At 39.9% G+C, this 17593-nt stretch overlaps 1 pseudogene; it reads right to left on the bottom strand.

Annotated features, from left to right (window-relative positions):
* The window catches only part of LOC121986622, a 106278-nt pseudogene that overhangs the window by 71593 nt on the left and 17092 nt on the right, over positions 1-17593 (bottom strand).

Raw genomic sequence — 17593 nt, 5'->3', positions numbered from 1 at the left:
TAAGGATAATAACCACAAACTAAATGCCTTAATATATATATAAGAATATGATATATATGAGTCCATACAATCATCAAATGATTGGCTCTAGGGCTCTAACTAACAAACTCAAGGGTTAGTATGATGTGGATCTTGTCCCACATGAATTATAGAATTCAGTGGGAGCATCATTTAGTTAAAGGCCTAATTAAATGATTTAAAAGGAATATGATATTTATTTCTGCATTTATTTCTGTTGTTGATTACCATGACGTCGAATACGAACACCTTCTCCCTGCGATTTGTCCTCGAGAAGGACAAGCTCAACGGAGCAAACTTCCTTGACTAGTACAGGAACCTGAGAATAGTTCTCACTCATGAACGTAAACTGTACGTTCTGGAGCAGTCCATTCCGGAGGCTCCTCCTGCCAATGCCCCGCGAGCTGACCGAGATGCTTTCAAGAAGCATCAAGATGATGCATTAGATGTGTCTTGTCTAATGCTCGCGACCATGAACTCTGGCCACTGACATGATCTTGTAATCCTTGCCGGATAGCTATAGTCAGTTCATTCTAAACTATAACATGAACGAAATTGACAAGCCACTGCCCGAGCTGCTTAGCATGTTGAGAACTGCTGAGTTGAACCTTAAGAAGGCTAAGCCCAAAACTATTCTGATGGTTCAGAAACATAAGGGCAAGGGCAAGCCCAAAGGCAAGGGAAAGACCCAAGCCAAGGGCAAAGGCAAGGCATTGAAGCCTAAAGGAGGGGTCGCCAAGGATGCTACCTGCTTCCACTGCGGTCAGACCGGGCATTGGAAGAGGAACTGCAAAGTATACTTGGAGGATCATAAGAAGAAGCGAAGTGAGACTTTCACTTCAGGTATATATGTTATAGAAGTCAATCTATCTATTTCTACATCATGGGTATTAGATACTGGATGTGTTTCTCACATTTGTACTGATGTGCAGGCGCTGAGAAATAGCAGGGCATTGACGAAGGGCGAGGTGGACCTACGAGTAGGCAATGGAGCACGGGTTGCTGCTGTTGCTGTAGGGACTTGCTTACTATCTTTTCCCGCTGGGCTTGTACTAGAGTTAGTTGATTGTTGTTATGTGCTTGCATTAACTAAGAACATTATATCAGTTTCTTGTTTGGACGAGAAAGGTTTCTCGTTTACAATAAAGAACAAATATTGTTCCGTCTATTTAAACGATATGTTCTATTGTAGTGCACCTCTGATAAATGGACTCTATATTCTAGACCTTGACAACCCTATCTATAACATAAATACCAAAAGGTTAAAGTCAAATGACACGAACCAAACCTATCTCTGGCACTGTCGCTTAGGTTATATAAATGACAAGCGCTTATCCCAGCTCTATAAGGATGGTTTGCTAGACTCATTTGATTTTGAATCTTATGAGACGTGCGAGTCATGCCTACTAGGCAAGATGACCAAGACTCCCTTTAGTGGGCACAGCGAGAAAGCGACTGATTTGTTAGGACACATACATAGTGATGTATGTGGCCCTTTCAATGTCGCTGCTAGAGGCGGTTATAGGTACTTCATCACATTTACTGATGACTTCAGTAGATATGGTTATGTGTAATTGATGACACTTAAATCTGAATCCTTTGAAAAGTTCAAAGAATTCAAAAATGAATTACAGAACCAGCTTGGCAAGAGTATTAAGGTACTTCGATCAGATCGAGGTGGAGAATACCTTAGCCATGAGTTTCGTGACTACCTAGCTGAGTGTGAGATTCTATCTCAACTCACTCCTCCTGGAACACCAAAGTGGAATGGTGTATCCGAAAGGAGGAATCGTACCCTATTAGATATGGTACGATCTATGATGAGTCACACAGATCTTCCGACATACCTTTGGGGGTATGCTCTAGACACGGCAGCTTTTATACTCAACCGAGTTCCATCCAAGGTCGTGATAAAGACACCATATAGGATATGGACTGGGAGAGATGCCCAGGTGTCTTTCATGAGAATTTGGGGTTGTGAGGCTTACGTTCGACGTCAAGTCTCAGATAAGTTAGGACCCAAATCCGATAAGTGCTATTTCATTGGATATCCCAAGGAAACTAAGGGATATTACTTCTACATTCCTAGTCAGCACAAGGTAGTTGTGGCAAAGACTGGGATCTTTCTAGAAAGGGATTTTGTTTCTAGAAAGACTAGTGGGAGCACGTTTGATCTTGAAGAAGTTTAAGATGCGAACAATAGCACTGACGCCTCGATGGAAATTGAACTGGAACCACAAAGTGTTGTGGATGATGTTGTTCCACAAGGAGTTGAGGAACAACAACCAGTTCAAGTAGACAGACCTCTTCGCAGGTCTGATAGGTTACATCGCCAGCTTGAGAGATACTCATTTCTCTTGTCTGACCATGATGACGTTGTGCTCATAGAGGATGAGCCTACCACCTATCAGGAAGCTGTGATGAGACCAGATTCCGAGAAATGGCTAAAGGCCATGAGATCCGAAATGGAATCCATGTACACCAACCAAGTATGAACTTTGGTTGATCCACCTGAAGGGGTAAAACTCATGGGGTGTAAGTGGGTCTTTAAGAGAAAGACTGACATGGATGGACTTATCTATAAGGGTCGCTTGGTAGCTAAAGGTTTCAAGCTGATTCATGGTATTGACTATGATGAAACCTTTTCTCTAGTAGCGATGTTTAAGTCCATACGGATCATGCTTACTATTGCTGCAGCATACCATGACTATGAGATATGGCAGATGGATGTCAAAATCACGTTTCTTAATGGAAACCTGCTCGAGGATGTGTACATGACACAACCTGAGGGTTTTGTAGATCCACAGCATACTAGCAGAGTATGCAAGCTACATAGGTCCATTTATGGACTAAAGCAAGCTTCTCAGAGCTGGAATCTTCGATTCGATGATGCAATCAAATAGTTTGGTTTCATCAAGAACGAAGATGAACCTTGTGTCTACAAGAAGGTTGTAGGGGACATAGTTGTCTTCCTCATATTGTATGTGGATGACATACTACTCATTGGGAAAGACATCCCTTTGCTACAGTCTGTCAAGACTTGGCTAGGGACATGTTTCTCAATGAAGGACTTAGGTGAGACATCCCGCATTCTAGGGATACAGATCTATAGAGATAGATCTAAGAGATTGCTTGGCCTAAGTCAGAGTACATACATTGACAAGGTACTCCTTCGGTTTGCCATGCAGAATTCTAAGAAGGGGTTTCTGCCGATGTCACATGGCGTGAGTCTTTCGAAGACTCAAGGTCCCTCTTCTAGAGAGGAGAGAGACCGCATGGATCAGATCCCTTATGCTTCAGCCATAGGATCTATCATGTATGCCATGCTATGTACTCGACCTGATGTCTCGTATGCTTTGAGCATGACGAGAAGATACCAGTCAGATCCATGTGAAAGTCACTGGATAACGATCAAGAATATGCTTAAGTACTTAAGAAGGACTAAAGAATATTTCTTGATATATGGAGGCGATGATGAGCTAGCTGTAAAGGCTTACAGTGATGCTAGCTTCCAGACCGACCAGGATGATTATCGATCGCAGTCAGGGTTCGTGTTTTGCATAAATGGTGGTGTTGTGAGCTGGAAGAGTTCGAAGCAGGACACAGTAGCTGATTCTATGACAGAGGCCGAGTACATTGCTGCATCAGAGGCAGTAAAGGAGGCAGTTTGGATCCACAAGTTCATCACTGAACTTGGGGTGGTTCCCAGTATCGTTGACCCTATTGAGCTCTATTGTGACAACAATGGAGCTATAGCACAGGCGAAGGAACCTCCCTCACACCAGCGGACCAAACACATACTACGGAACTTCCATCTCATTCGAGAGATTATCGAGAGAGGAGATGTGAAGATTTGTAGAGTACCCACAGAGGCTAACATCGCAGATCCCTTGACCAAGGCTTTGGCACAGAGGAAGCATGATGGTCACACTAGGTCATTGGGGCTTAAAGCCTACACTGATTGGCACTAGTGCTAGTGGGAGATTGTTAGCTAGAGCCCTAGAGTCAATCATTTGATGATTGTATTATGGACTTGTTGTATCATATTCTATATAAATAAAGGAATTTGGTTTTTGGTTATTATACTTACTTGTATTGGTGCCAAATAAACTAAGTATAATAACGTCCTTGAGTAGAAGGTTCTTACCTATATCAATCAGTTAGCTGAACCGATAGTGAGATGATATAGGGAACACTACTCTTAATCATTCCTAGTCGAGTATTAACATTTAGGGACAATGTTAATGCAATAAGACTAGCATGTAGGTCAACTCGATGACTTGATCTCACAAGTCATGGATATAGAGATATCAAGTTGACACATGGGTATGCATTAGAGAATGTATACTGAATGACCTGCCATGAGAAAGTATTATAGATCGTTATATGAGTGTCATATACTTTCTCATGTGGCTATTAGTATGACTACTAGTCCTTGGACCTGAAGTCACCATGGATCCCTACATAAGGAGTTATGTACTTTGGTTTCGTCAAACATCACCCGTAACTGGGTGGACTATAAAGGCGATTACTGGGTATGCAACAAATTATGTGGAGGGATGTGAGTGATGTAGATGAGATCTATCCCTCCTATATGACGGGAGATACATCGGTATTCTTGATAGAGTGAGACCACGAAGTACATGGCCATGCCCAAATGAGTCAATATAAGATATTGAGCTCATTTGATTTAGTGAGTCTACTTGGAGTTCAAGATTTAGATTGATTAGAGGATGACACGGTCTATGCCTCACATTGATCAATCTAGATGTCTAGGATAGAAGGACACTTGTCATATATTGTGAGGAGTCACAATTAGTAGTCACAAGGTGATGTTGGATCTCAACATTCTTGTAACTTGGGTAGCAATGATGTATTGCTAGATGCCGCTCATTGCTTATGTTTCTAAAGGAGTTTAGAAACATTGCCAACGTTGCAAGAATCTATTGGGTCACACACAAAGAACAAGTGGATGGAGATTAGGTTCATATGATGCACCAAAGATTAGATTCGGATTAATTCAAATTAGACTTATTGAGTTAGACTCAATTAGTTTCAATTGTTAAATTAGTCTAATTTAAATTTGATTCATTGAGTCAGTTTATATTAATGAATTGAGATTCATTAAATTAAAATTGACTTGAATCAAAGGTTGGATTTAACCCAACAAGGAAGAGAATTGGTCAATTTTGACTTGACCAAATGGAATTTGAAAGATCAAGTTTGACTTGATGTATTACCACACCATGAAGGTTGACTCATCCTATATGGCATGACTAACCTTGCCATATCATCTCCACCTCATCATGGTGTGCCACCTCATGGAGGTTACACATCCATTCCATTTAATGTGGCCGGCCACATTAAATGAAGGAGTTACAAGATGTGGCCGGCCACACTAATGTGTGGAGAGGTTTTTATTTTTGTGGCATTGATGTGTGATTACTCAATCCATCATTTTCCTTGATCCTTCTTCCTCCTTCTCTATTGTTGTCGTGGGTTTCAAGCAAGGAAGAAGAAAGGTGAGTGAATCTAATCCAAGAAGAAAGGTTAGTGAAAATCACTTAGAGTTTTTAGAGGAGTGTGTTCTCTTCTTTTCCTTTCTTCATCTTCCAATCCTATCTGAGAGCATCAAGAAGTGCTAGCACACTTGTGGTGTTCTCTTCTCCATCCTTGAGTGTTAGAGAACACTTCTTGTTCGTGTGGATACTACTAGAGGTGTGTACGTTTGAACACACTCAAGATCCGGCGCACCTTGGACGAGCGAGATTCGCAAAAGGCACGCAACAAGGGTAACCTTCTAAACATGTAGATCTAAGTGTAGATCTAGTTAGTAAATTCGTACATGTAAAATTTTGTTCTATACTCTTCGTACGGATCCATTGGCTAGGGAGTTTCGGGGTTTCCGCGACGCGAAAAAGCGGTTTTCGCGACCCGAAAAACCCAACAACAAGAATATGATACAATGAGTCCATACAACAATCATCAAATGATTGGCTCTAGGGCTCTAACTAACTTGATCTACCAAATCTTATTCCTCAATTGACCATCATTTGTAGAAGGTTGTCGGTTCTCTCTTACAATAGACAACCAGCCTTGGACTGAAATCTATACCTAAATGTGATCAATTAGGAATGAATCTTTGTTGTCCTTACATGGGCTTGTCTGTCACGTGCGTCCCTCGGATAATCAACATAGAATTCATCACCCCTCAACCGTATCAAGATATAATATATAATTTATACAATCTATCCTACCCTCTTGGAATACCTAATTTTCCTTTCAAGATTACCTCTCAAACGTCCTTACACGGGCATGTTCCTGTCATTAACACCCCTCGGAAAATCGAATGGGAAGCAATCCATACAAGATCCACAAGATATTCAAACATTCGATCAAGCATGGTAATTGAGCCCTAATTACAACAATCCACACAAGAAAGAATAGATACAAACAGGGTAAAATCATAGAAATAGGAAATTGGCAAATCCACAAGAGTTTTACATCAAATCTCCATTACAAATACTCCCTCCATCCTAGAACAAGAAATCTAATCCATAGAACAAGGAAAGAAATCCAAAGATAAAGAGAATACAAGCATCTTGTTCCCAAATCCGAGAAAGAAAGGGAAGAAAAACTTATCTACGATGAAGAACCATTTTCGGATCCAATCCTCGTTCCCCGGAGTCGAAACGATGAAGATCTACCCTTAGATCGCCGGAAATCCCTCCAAGAAGGTGGAGGAATGCCCCAAATCTTGATTCCCCCCACAAGGGAGAAGATACCCTTTCAATTCATGAAGGAGGCCTTATATAGAGGGGAGGTTTGGGTGCCACACGGCCCCGAGGCACGTCCATGTGAGGTTCACACGGCCAAGGTCACTCCCTTCTCTACCTTCCTTACACGGCCGTGTCACACACTGCTTCTGCTTCCCTTGTACGACCGTGTAGATCTATACGGCATGCATTGCCTCTACCTCTGGAAACCTCGCATGGCCGTGTGGTTGACATGGCTAGAGTCTTCTTGATCTCTGGAAACCATGAATGGCCGTGTAGATCTACACGGCCATGTAAGGCTTCAACTCTAGATGGCCTGCATGGTCGTGTAGTGTACACGACCATGGTCTTTATGGCTTCAAATCTTAGCACAGTCGTGTGAGGTTCACACAACTGTGGCAACTTACACCTCTGCTGCAGCCACACGGCCTGGGCTCTCCACACGGCCTGGGCAACCCCCCATGGTAGGGTCGTGTGAGGTCAAGGAATGGTGCCTTCCTTCTTTGTTCAATCGTTAAATCTTCTCCAAAATCGACTCCTGCGTACAGAAAATGCACAAAAGCAGATCTCCGAACAAAAAGAGTAAATATGCTAAAAGGAAAGCTGGAAGTACAAAAATATGTAGACAAAGCATGTGCAAAGTATGTGAATGTGCGTCCAAATATACATAAAAGGTGTATATAATCTACGCACATCACCTCATTAAGACTGGAACCTCAACTCAAGTCCAAAAGCATGAGGAAGAGAATTCTAGCTTGAAAAATCAAGTCAAGGAACTAAAGGATATGTTGGAATTGTTCACCTTGGGTTCCAAGAATCTTGATATGATTCTTGGAAAACAACAAGCTGTTTATAATCGATCCAGACTTGGATTTAAGGCTAAAAGGAAATACAAGTCTTATTTATCCTTTGTAAATAGAGCAAATAGAAAAACAATCAAAGCATGGGTCCCTAAGTCAAAGTTGGTTAATCAAGTTGGACTTGGACAATATTGGGTCCCCAAGGATCAAATCCATTAGCTTGATAGACCTTATCGAGGCTATGATCTAGGGGGAGACAATAGAAAGACTATTTTTATTAATAAATAGAATTATTTGATGCTTGTTTTTTCTTTCCTTTATTATACATGATTAGATTAGGCTAGATAAGGACCTAGGCATGATTTACACTTGATTAGTTAGACCTAGGGGTTTTAAAAGGATAATTAAATATCCAATTTCTTTGAAAGACTTTTTCTAGAACTGGTGGATGATCTCATACCTAAGAAGACCTAGTGCCTCGCCACAGCCTGGAAGCCAATCTTTTAATTTAATATTTAATTGAGTAATTGTAAAACATGAGTCTAACTCAGATATAAATTAAACCTTAGATGATAACCTAAATCTAAGATTAAATTAACCATTTCACAAAAACCTATAAGGTTCCCTGATTAATAATTTAGAAAAGGGTGAGATGGACTTAGGTAAAATTTAGATCAATTAATTAACTTAATCAATTAATAAATCTAATTAATAAAACTAATTAAATTAATCTTAATTAATTAACCTAATCAATTAATAAATCTAATAAATGTAATTAATAAAACTAATTAAATTAATCTCAATTAATTAACCTAATCAATTATTAAATATAATTAATAAAATTGATTAAATTAATCTCACTTAATTAACCTAATAAATTAATATAATTAATAAAACTAATTAAATTATTCTCAATTAATTAACCTAATCAATTAATAAATCTAATTATCTAATTAATATAATTAATAAAACTGATTAAATTAATCTCACTTAATTAACCTAATCAATTAAAAAAATATGATTAAGCTAATTAATCTAATTAATAAAACTAATTATTTGTTATTTAATAAATTATATAATCTAAAGATACAGGAAGGAAAGACAGTAAGTCAACTCCATGCTCACACACAAGATATTCTCAACTCCCTCCATGCGATCGGGTAGAAAGTCGAAAATCGGGATATTATAGGGTACGCTCTAAATGTCTTTCCAAGGAGTACATTGTGGGCATCAATGGTAGATGCCTATAAAGTCTCCAAGGACTTATCTTCCACTAGACTAGATGGATTATTTTCTGAATTCGAACTGCAAGAACAGACTAATACACAGCCAACCGAGAAGTGTACTGTTTTGGTTACAGGTACCAGTCGAACACGCGAACCAAGATCACGGTGAAGAACTGAACCGGAGTCGGAAGACGAACCCGACTCAGACGATGAAGACGACGAATTGACCTCTGAACTCGTGAATCTTGTGAAGAAGCTCTACAAGAAGAAGAAGGGCTTCAACAAGAGATACCTAAAGAAAGCAGTCCAATCCAAGGAGAGCCAACCAAGCTCAAAAGTCAAGTTCGAGGTAACTTGTTACGGGTGCAACCAGAAAGGGCACATCAAGGCCAACTGTCCAAATCAGAAGGATGCAAAGAAGCAGAGGAAAAAGAAGGTGCTGAAGGCGACATGGGACGAATCCTCAGAAGAAGATACCAACGACGAACTCGATCAGATGAGTCTCCTCACACTGATGGCCCGGGACCAGATCGTTGTGTCCGAGAGCGAGAGCGAATCGGAAGCCGAGTCCGAACGAAGCCACGGATCCGTATCCATTTCCGAAGGGCCTGACACCACTGTAAGTATTCCTCGACTTAATAATTTAGTTAATTATTTATTACGCAAATTAGCAAAATCGAATATTAGGGTCAAGTCACTTCTAAAGGAAGTAGCAGTTCTTAAAGAAGTGACTAACTCCAAGACCTTGCCTGACCCAGTTCAGACTGGAAGTTCAACTCAAATCCAAAAACTTGAGGAAGAAAATTCTAGTCTGAAAACTCAGGTCAAGGATTTGGAGAAAACTTTAGAACGATTTTCTTTGGGCTCCAAGAACCTTAATCTAACTCTTGGGACACAAAGAGTCGTTTACAACAAAACTAGGCCAGGATATAAAACAAAAAGGAAATATAGATCTTATCTATCCTTAGTAAACAGGACAAATAGTAAATCAGTTCAAGTATGGGTACCCAAGTCCAACTTGATCAATCAAGCTGGATTTGGTCAATATTGGATCCCCAAGGATCAAATATATTACCTCGATAGATCATATCGAGGCTATGATCTAGGGGAGCTAGTAGAAAAACTATATTAATAAAAAGAATTTAATTCAATTTAAAATTCAAATTAAATCAAATTAAATTTAAAATTAAATTTAAAACTTAATTTAAAATTCAGATTAATTCAAAATTTAAATCAAATTTATAAATTAAATTCTTACAAAATCTTAAAAAATCCAAGGGCAGGCTCCAGAATAACTGACACCTCCAAAACTTAATCTACCCGACAAGGGTAACCAAGAGTAGACTACCCGGCAGGGTAATTAAGGTTAGAATAAAAAGGGCTAGGTTTAACTTGACTCATGGGACTGGTGAAGTATTGGATGATAGTACGTTGGGGAAGCTTAGTCATCGCATGTCTAGGAAGATATGGCTTCGACTTGGTGCATTTGGCTAAGTAGAACTAACTGAAGCTACCCTTTATGGATCCTAACCCGTTAGTCCAAGGTTTTGTACTAAGTTCAATGGGTAGGACTATTTAGAAAATCTCGAAGGCATGGTTACTTTAATGATGTCCTTGTGACTCACCATAACCCAGAAGTTTATTCAAAGAATGCCTATTTGTTGAACCCAAAACTAAACCTGAATCTAACACAAAGTTAAACCAAAACCCAAAAATTGAATCTAAATCATCTCACATAATTATACGATTCCCTGATTGAAAACTTAGATCGGGTGAGATGACTAAAGACAAATCAAATTAAAGGTAAATTAAATTAAAATTAAATTAAATCAAAATTAAATTAAATCTAGACTAAAATGAAATGAAATTAAACTAGAATTAAATTAAAATTAAACTAAATTGAATTAACACTTTGTTAAACTTAAATTAACTTTAATATTTTTTCAAATTTAAATTAACTTAAATATTTTTTCAAAATTAAATTAACTTAAATATTTTTTTTCAAAATTAAATTAACTTAATATTTTTTTCAAAATTAAATTAACTTAAATATTTTTTCAAAATTAACTTAATAATTTTTTCAAAATTAAATAAACTACATATTTTTTCAAAATTAAATTAACTTAATAATTTTTTCAAAATTAAATTAACTTAATATTTTTTCAAAATTAAATTAACTTAAACATTTTTTCAAAATTAACTTAATAATTTTTTCAAAATTAAATTAAATTAATATTTTTTCAAAATTAAATTAACTTAATAATTTTTTTTCAAAATTAAATTAACTTAATATTTTTCAAATTAAAAGAAATTCAAATTCAAATTCAAATTTGAAATTCGAATTAAAATTCAATATTTGAAATTAAAATTTGTAACTAAATTAAATTAAATGAAATTGAAAATCGAAATTCAAATTAAAATTCAAAATTAAATTAAAAGTTGGAATTAAATTAATTTTCAAAATTGAACTAAATATAAATTCACAATTAAATTAAATTTAAATTAATTTTTTAAATTATTTTTAAAATTTAATTAACCTAAAATATTTTTTCAAAATTTAATTAATTTAAAATGTTTGTTTTTCAAAAATTTAATATCTTTTTCATAATTTAATTAACTTAAAATATTGTGTCAAAATCCTAATACTAACTCAAACTTAATCACTTCACTTTCTTTTCATAAAATAGAGTTCAATTCAAACACTTTATGTGTAGGAACATAAAGAATTGGATCAGTGGATGTTGGATAGTGGATGCTCCAGACATATGACTGGAGATAAATTAAAGTTCACAAAGCTCAAATTAAAGAATTTAGGGTCTGTTGCATTCGGCAACGACGACAAACTTAAGGTAATGGGAAGAGGTAACATCGAACTCAAATCTGATTTTATTATTCAAAAAGTGTTTCTAGTTGAAAACTTTAACTTTAATTTACTCAGTATAAGTGTCACGCCCCGGGGAAGTACCTCCCGAAAAATTTCGGCAGCACCTCCCCTGTACCGGGGACAATCTGAAACTTTCATACATGCAAAAATACATCAGCCACATGCGGCTGGGATATATATGCAGAAAATAACCACAACCACGCAGTTGAATATGTAGCCCACACGGCTATATAAAAAAAAAACTCAGCGGAAAACGAACATGAAACCCACATAATCGGAAGTCCACAAAAGACACACCACAGGTATAAGTCCACAATACACGTATCAAGTCATAGTATAAAATGACAACATCAAATCCATGAAACGTAGAATGCGAATAGTAAAAGACTAAAAACCGGTAAGAATCCTCGGATGTAACGCGAGAAGTGGGACCGGCTGGCAGCATACTCCAAGTACCTCCAATCAACTACCTACTACCTGAAAACATATCAGTATAGATGGGGTGGTGAGTACAAAGAACTCAGCGGTAAGGACAGAATAAAGCATGGCAAGTGCATAACATAAGAATCAAAGGATACAGTCTCCATAACAAGAATAGAATCATGCTATCGAACATAACGCCTCTAGACATATCTAATACAATGACTGTACATAAACGTACCTGACTCAGTAGATACACATGCTCGACTAGTAGCAATACTATGATACCAAATCAGGGAACCCACCAGACTAGCAACAGATCAACTAGAGACACCTGTGCAAATATAGATACGACTGCATATACATGTAAAATAGATGACATGTATGCAGTATGACACCCAAATGCAACATACATAGCGCAAACAAATGCAACAGCACACAATCACATGCACTAATATCTACTAGGCATGTATGCAAAAATATCTCCCCAGATGCACCGCGCATCATATGCAAAAGTGCATGCATGCCTCATGGTCACCCCCGCCACCTCTCTAGACACCACGACCCCTGTATGGCCGAGAGGCTTGTACAAGCACCGCTATAGGCGGCCGAAGCGGACGGTCAGCTAAGTAGTTATATAACTACACAGCTAAGGGTCCCTGACCACTCACAACTCAAGCCCTCTGACTACTGTACCCTCAAGACCCACTACTCCAGAGTGGTCGAGGCTGACAGAGTATAATCACTGAACGGCTGAGCAAGCGCGACAGGACTAGCTCCACTCCTATCTACCACTCTCCAAAAGTGGCTGAATGGCAGCTATAGACAACTGACGACCGTCTCACCACAAGGAAGACATCGGTCGTCAGTATGCAATGAATGATGACATGATGTGAATAGTCACAATATAAATACCATCATCCATAGTGTATCCCAACACCCCCAATAACCACCACAAACGTATATACATACTCCAACACACAACGTGGTCAACCAGGTATACAACCCCCATACCACATACCCGTCCCATACACACTCGACATCAATATGCATGATAAACACGCTAATTGTACCAGTCAGACGACTCTATGATACTAACTCTATCAATACACATGCACAGAGTTCTGATACCAAGGGTGAGACTGTATCGAAGTAAAGATGATCATATCAAAGCTCAAATAGAAGGAGTCAAGCAGGAAATAAAACGAATATACAGATTTAAGGTAATGCAACCTAAGTATACAAAAACAACCATGCTTTATAGTTCAAAGAACTAAATAGGAGAAAAGGGAAGAAATACCCGCCTCGATATATCCCGTATCAACAGAACCACCCCCACGTCACGCTGCTCGTATAAATCAAGGTCCTGTGTTACAAATACAATTCATGTAATAGGCATATATACATATATGTGTATCAATACTACACATAACTGAATCCCCTTTACAAAAATAACCAACTCTATAGTATTAGCAACCGTGGTTATCTAAAATAATTCAACCTTAGACATACCAAAATAAATCAAGCTAGGTGCAACCATATCTCGCCTTTCAATCATCCCCTAACCAAAGATTTTAATCCACCACATCCAATCCGATTTTAAATCCTAATAACCTATTGTCAACATGGATTTAAAATCACAACCATTCTCTATTGCTAAGCTAAGCAAGAATAAAATTCCATCCCCATTAAACTAACCTAATTAACCACATACCAGAGAAATCCACAAAGCTACCTTCACGGGACTACATTTACCTTGCAAAGCAGTAGTGAATCCAAACTCCCAGCCCTCTCAAAATGCTGCCAACAGCTGCCAACTCCTTAACCTTCTTCCTTGCAAAATTCTACACAGAAGCTACATGTAGAACAACGAATTTGCCAAAAATTCTTATCACACAGAACCTTACTCACCCAATTTGAGTCCCAAATACCTCAGCCAAAACTCCCGATCAACTGCAAGGAGGAAGCAAATCGATCCCTGTTCAGGCGAGATCCCTTCCCAGGTTGATTCCGACACCTTCCCTAAATCCACAACAGAAAGGCAATCCAAGTGAAACCCTAAAAACCACATTCTTGAATCCACAAGCCCTCTTCCGCCGACACTCACCTCAATGGTCGCCTACAGGCATCGCCGCTGGATCCGCTCCGACGAGTGATGACACAAGTCGCTCTCCCTCGAACAGATCTAGGAGGAAGAACCGAAGGACCAGACCGATCGGGAACAATGGGTGCCCAAACCTCTCGCCTGCACTAGACGCCGGATCGCCTTCGCGCGCTGAAGAAAGGGCTGGAGAGGTGGTCTCTCTCTGGGCAAGGCCGACACCGTCGAGATCCGCCGCCCTTCCTCCGGTGATTCGGCGAGAACAGCGTCGTCGGGGAAGAGTCCTCCGTCGGGATCAGTTCGCCCACGAGAGAGAGAGCACGAGGAAAAAGGAGAGGAGAGGAAAGGATCGGGTCGGGCTTAGGGTTTCGGGTGAGGAAATGAGGTCTATTAATAGTCACTTAGGTTAAGAGAATTAAACCCGTACTCTCTAATTTTTCACATTTATAAACTCCTATCCCTGCGAACTTAGCCATACGACCTCCGAAAAATCCAGGAAAATTTCCATAATTTCCTAAAATTTTCATAAGGTTATTCCACGATAGCCCTAAATAAATTCGTATATATTACATTCTCCCCCACTAATAAGAATTTGGTCCCCAAATTTTACCACTGCTAACTAACCGCAAGAAGTAGTAGATGACCTTATTTTAATTACTGAAATAAGCTTTACTCACCTCCAGTAAACAGGTGGGGGTAACTAGTCCGCATCTTATCTTCCAACTCCCAGGTGGCTTCTTCATCTGAGTGATGCCGCCATCCGACCTTGACCAGCCGAATAGTCTTGTTCCGCAACCGGCGCTCTTTGCGGTCCAAAATCCGAACTGGAATCTCCTCATAAGAAATATCCGGCTGAAGTCCAACTGATACACCGGTGAGAACATGCGAAGGGTGCGGTACATATCTCCTCAACATAGATACATGGAAAACATCATGCACCCCGGAAAGTGAAGGTGGTAGCGCTAGCCGATACGCCACTGCACCTATCCTCTCGAGAATCTGGAAGGGTCCAATATAGCGAGGTGCCAACTTACCCTTCAATCCAAACCTTTTTACTCCTTTCGTAGGGGATACCCGTAAGAATACATGATCACCAACAGCAAACTCTTACGGTCTCCGTCTACGATCCGCATAACTCTTCTGTCGATCCTGAGCCTCTGACAACCTGCGCCTGATAGTACGAACCATCTCTGCATCACGCTGAAGGCTCTGCGGCCCCAAAATCTGGGATTCCCCAACCTCTACCCATAAGGTGGGAGATCTACAGGCTCTGCCATACAACGCCTCATAAGGTGCCATCTGTATCGCTGAATGATAACTGTTGTTGTAGGCAAATTCCGCTAAATGTAAATGATCTTCCCAACTACCTCCAAAGTCTATGACACATGATCTCAATAAATCCTCTAATGTCTGTATAGTGCGCTCTGACTGACCGTCTGTCTGGGGGTGGAAAGCAGTACTGAATCGTAACTCTGTACCCATAGCCTGCTGTAAACTCTGCCAGAATCTCGAAGTAAATCGCGGATCTCTATCTGAAATAATACTGAGAGGTACACCGTGAAACCGGATAATCTCTCTACAATACAACTCCGCTAATCGATCCAATGACTCCGTCCTACGGATCGGAAGGAAATGAGCGGATTTGGTTAACCGATCAACGATTACCCAAATCGTATCATGTGCTCGTCGGGTTCTGGGCAGTCCCACGACGAAATCCATCGTGATGTGTTCCCATTTCCATTCAGGTAGCTGAATCTTCTGTAGCAAACCAGCGGGTCTCTGATGTTCAGCCTTCACCTGCTGACATACAAGGCATCGAGCCACGAAATCTGCAATGTCCTTCTTCATGCCGGTCCACCAATAAGAACGTCTCAGATCCCTGTACATGCGGGTACCACCAGGATGAATCGCAAATCTGGACCGATGTGCCTCCTGAAGTAGGTCTTCTTTCACAGGAGGTGCTTCAGGAACACACAACCTCCCCTGGAAGTATAGAATCCCACTGTCATCGCAAGAGAACCCCGTTTGCTGTCCTGGGATGATTTTGCTACACAACAACTGTAGATGCTGATCTGTAGCCTGGGCTTCTTTAATCCTCTCTACCATGGGTGACTGGGCAACCATAGATAATAGGATACCCCGCTCAGTCTGACCCTGCTCTACCAATCCCAACTCAGAAAATTTCTGAACCAGTTCAGTAACCATCACACGGTGACAAGCTAGAACTCCTCGGGATTTTCTACTCAACGCATCAGCTACCACGTTGGCTTTCCCTGGGTGGTAGTTGATCGTACAGTCATAGTCCTTCAAGAATTCCATCCATCTACTGTGTCTTAAATTCAATTCTTTCTGAGTAGCAAGATACTTAAGACTCTTATGGTCTGTGAATATCTCGAAGGTGATCCCATATAGATGATGTCTCCATATTTTCAACGCATATATAATCGCTGCTAACTCCAGGTCATGCACCGGATAGTTCTTCTCATGCTCTTTCAACTGACGTGAGGCATAAGAAACTACCCATCCATGCTGCATAAGTACTGCGCCTAACCCCTGCAATGATGCATCCGTATAAAGCACGAAACCATCATCTCCGGAAGGAAGCACTAGTATAGGTGCAGAAATGAGTCTTCGCTTAAGTTCCTGAAAACTCGTCTCGCAAGACTCTGTCCAGCAAAACTTCACCCCTTTCCTGGTCAACTGAGTCAACGGCAGAGCTATGCTAGAGAAACCCTCTACAAATCTGCGGTAATGCCCTGCCAGACCAAGAAAGCTACGAATCTCCTGTACAGACTTTGGCTGCTCCCAACTGGTAACCGCCTCTATCTTTTGTGGGTCCACTGAAATACCACTGCTAGAAACAATATGTCCCAGAAAACCCACAGAAGATAACCAGAATGCACATTTGCTGAATTTTACATAGAGACGTTCTCGCCGGAGCGTCTCCAATACTATACGAAGATGTCGCCCATGCTCTTCCTCGGATCGAGAATATATCAAAATATCATCGATGAACACAATCACAAACTGATCCAGGAACTCCAGAAATACCCTATTCATCAGGTCCATGAAAACTGCCGGAGCATTGGTAAGCCCAAATGGCATTACCAAGAACTCATAGTGTCCATATCGAGTACGGAAGGCTGTCTTCTGTATATCTGAATCTCTCACACTGAGCTGATGATAGCCAGAGCGCAGATCAATCTTTGAATACACACAGGTATTCTTAAGCTGATCGAATAGATCCTCTATACGCGGCAGTGGATATTTATTCTTAACAGTCACTGCGTTCAGCTGTCGATAGTCGATGCATAATCTCATCGATCCGTCCTTTTTCTTCACAAAGAGTACCGGAGCTCCCCATGGAG

This window comes from Zingiber officinale, chromosome 5B, assembly GCF_018446385.1.
Source record: "Zingiber officinale cultivar Zhangliang chromosome 5B, Zo_v1.1, whole genome shotgun sequence".
NCBI lineage: Eukaryota > Viridiplantae > Streptophyta > Magnoliopsida > Zingiberales > Zingiberaceae > Zingiber > Zingiber officinale.
This window is presented reverse-complemented; position numbering and strand designations above follow the sequence as displayed.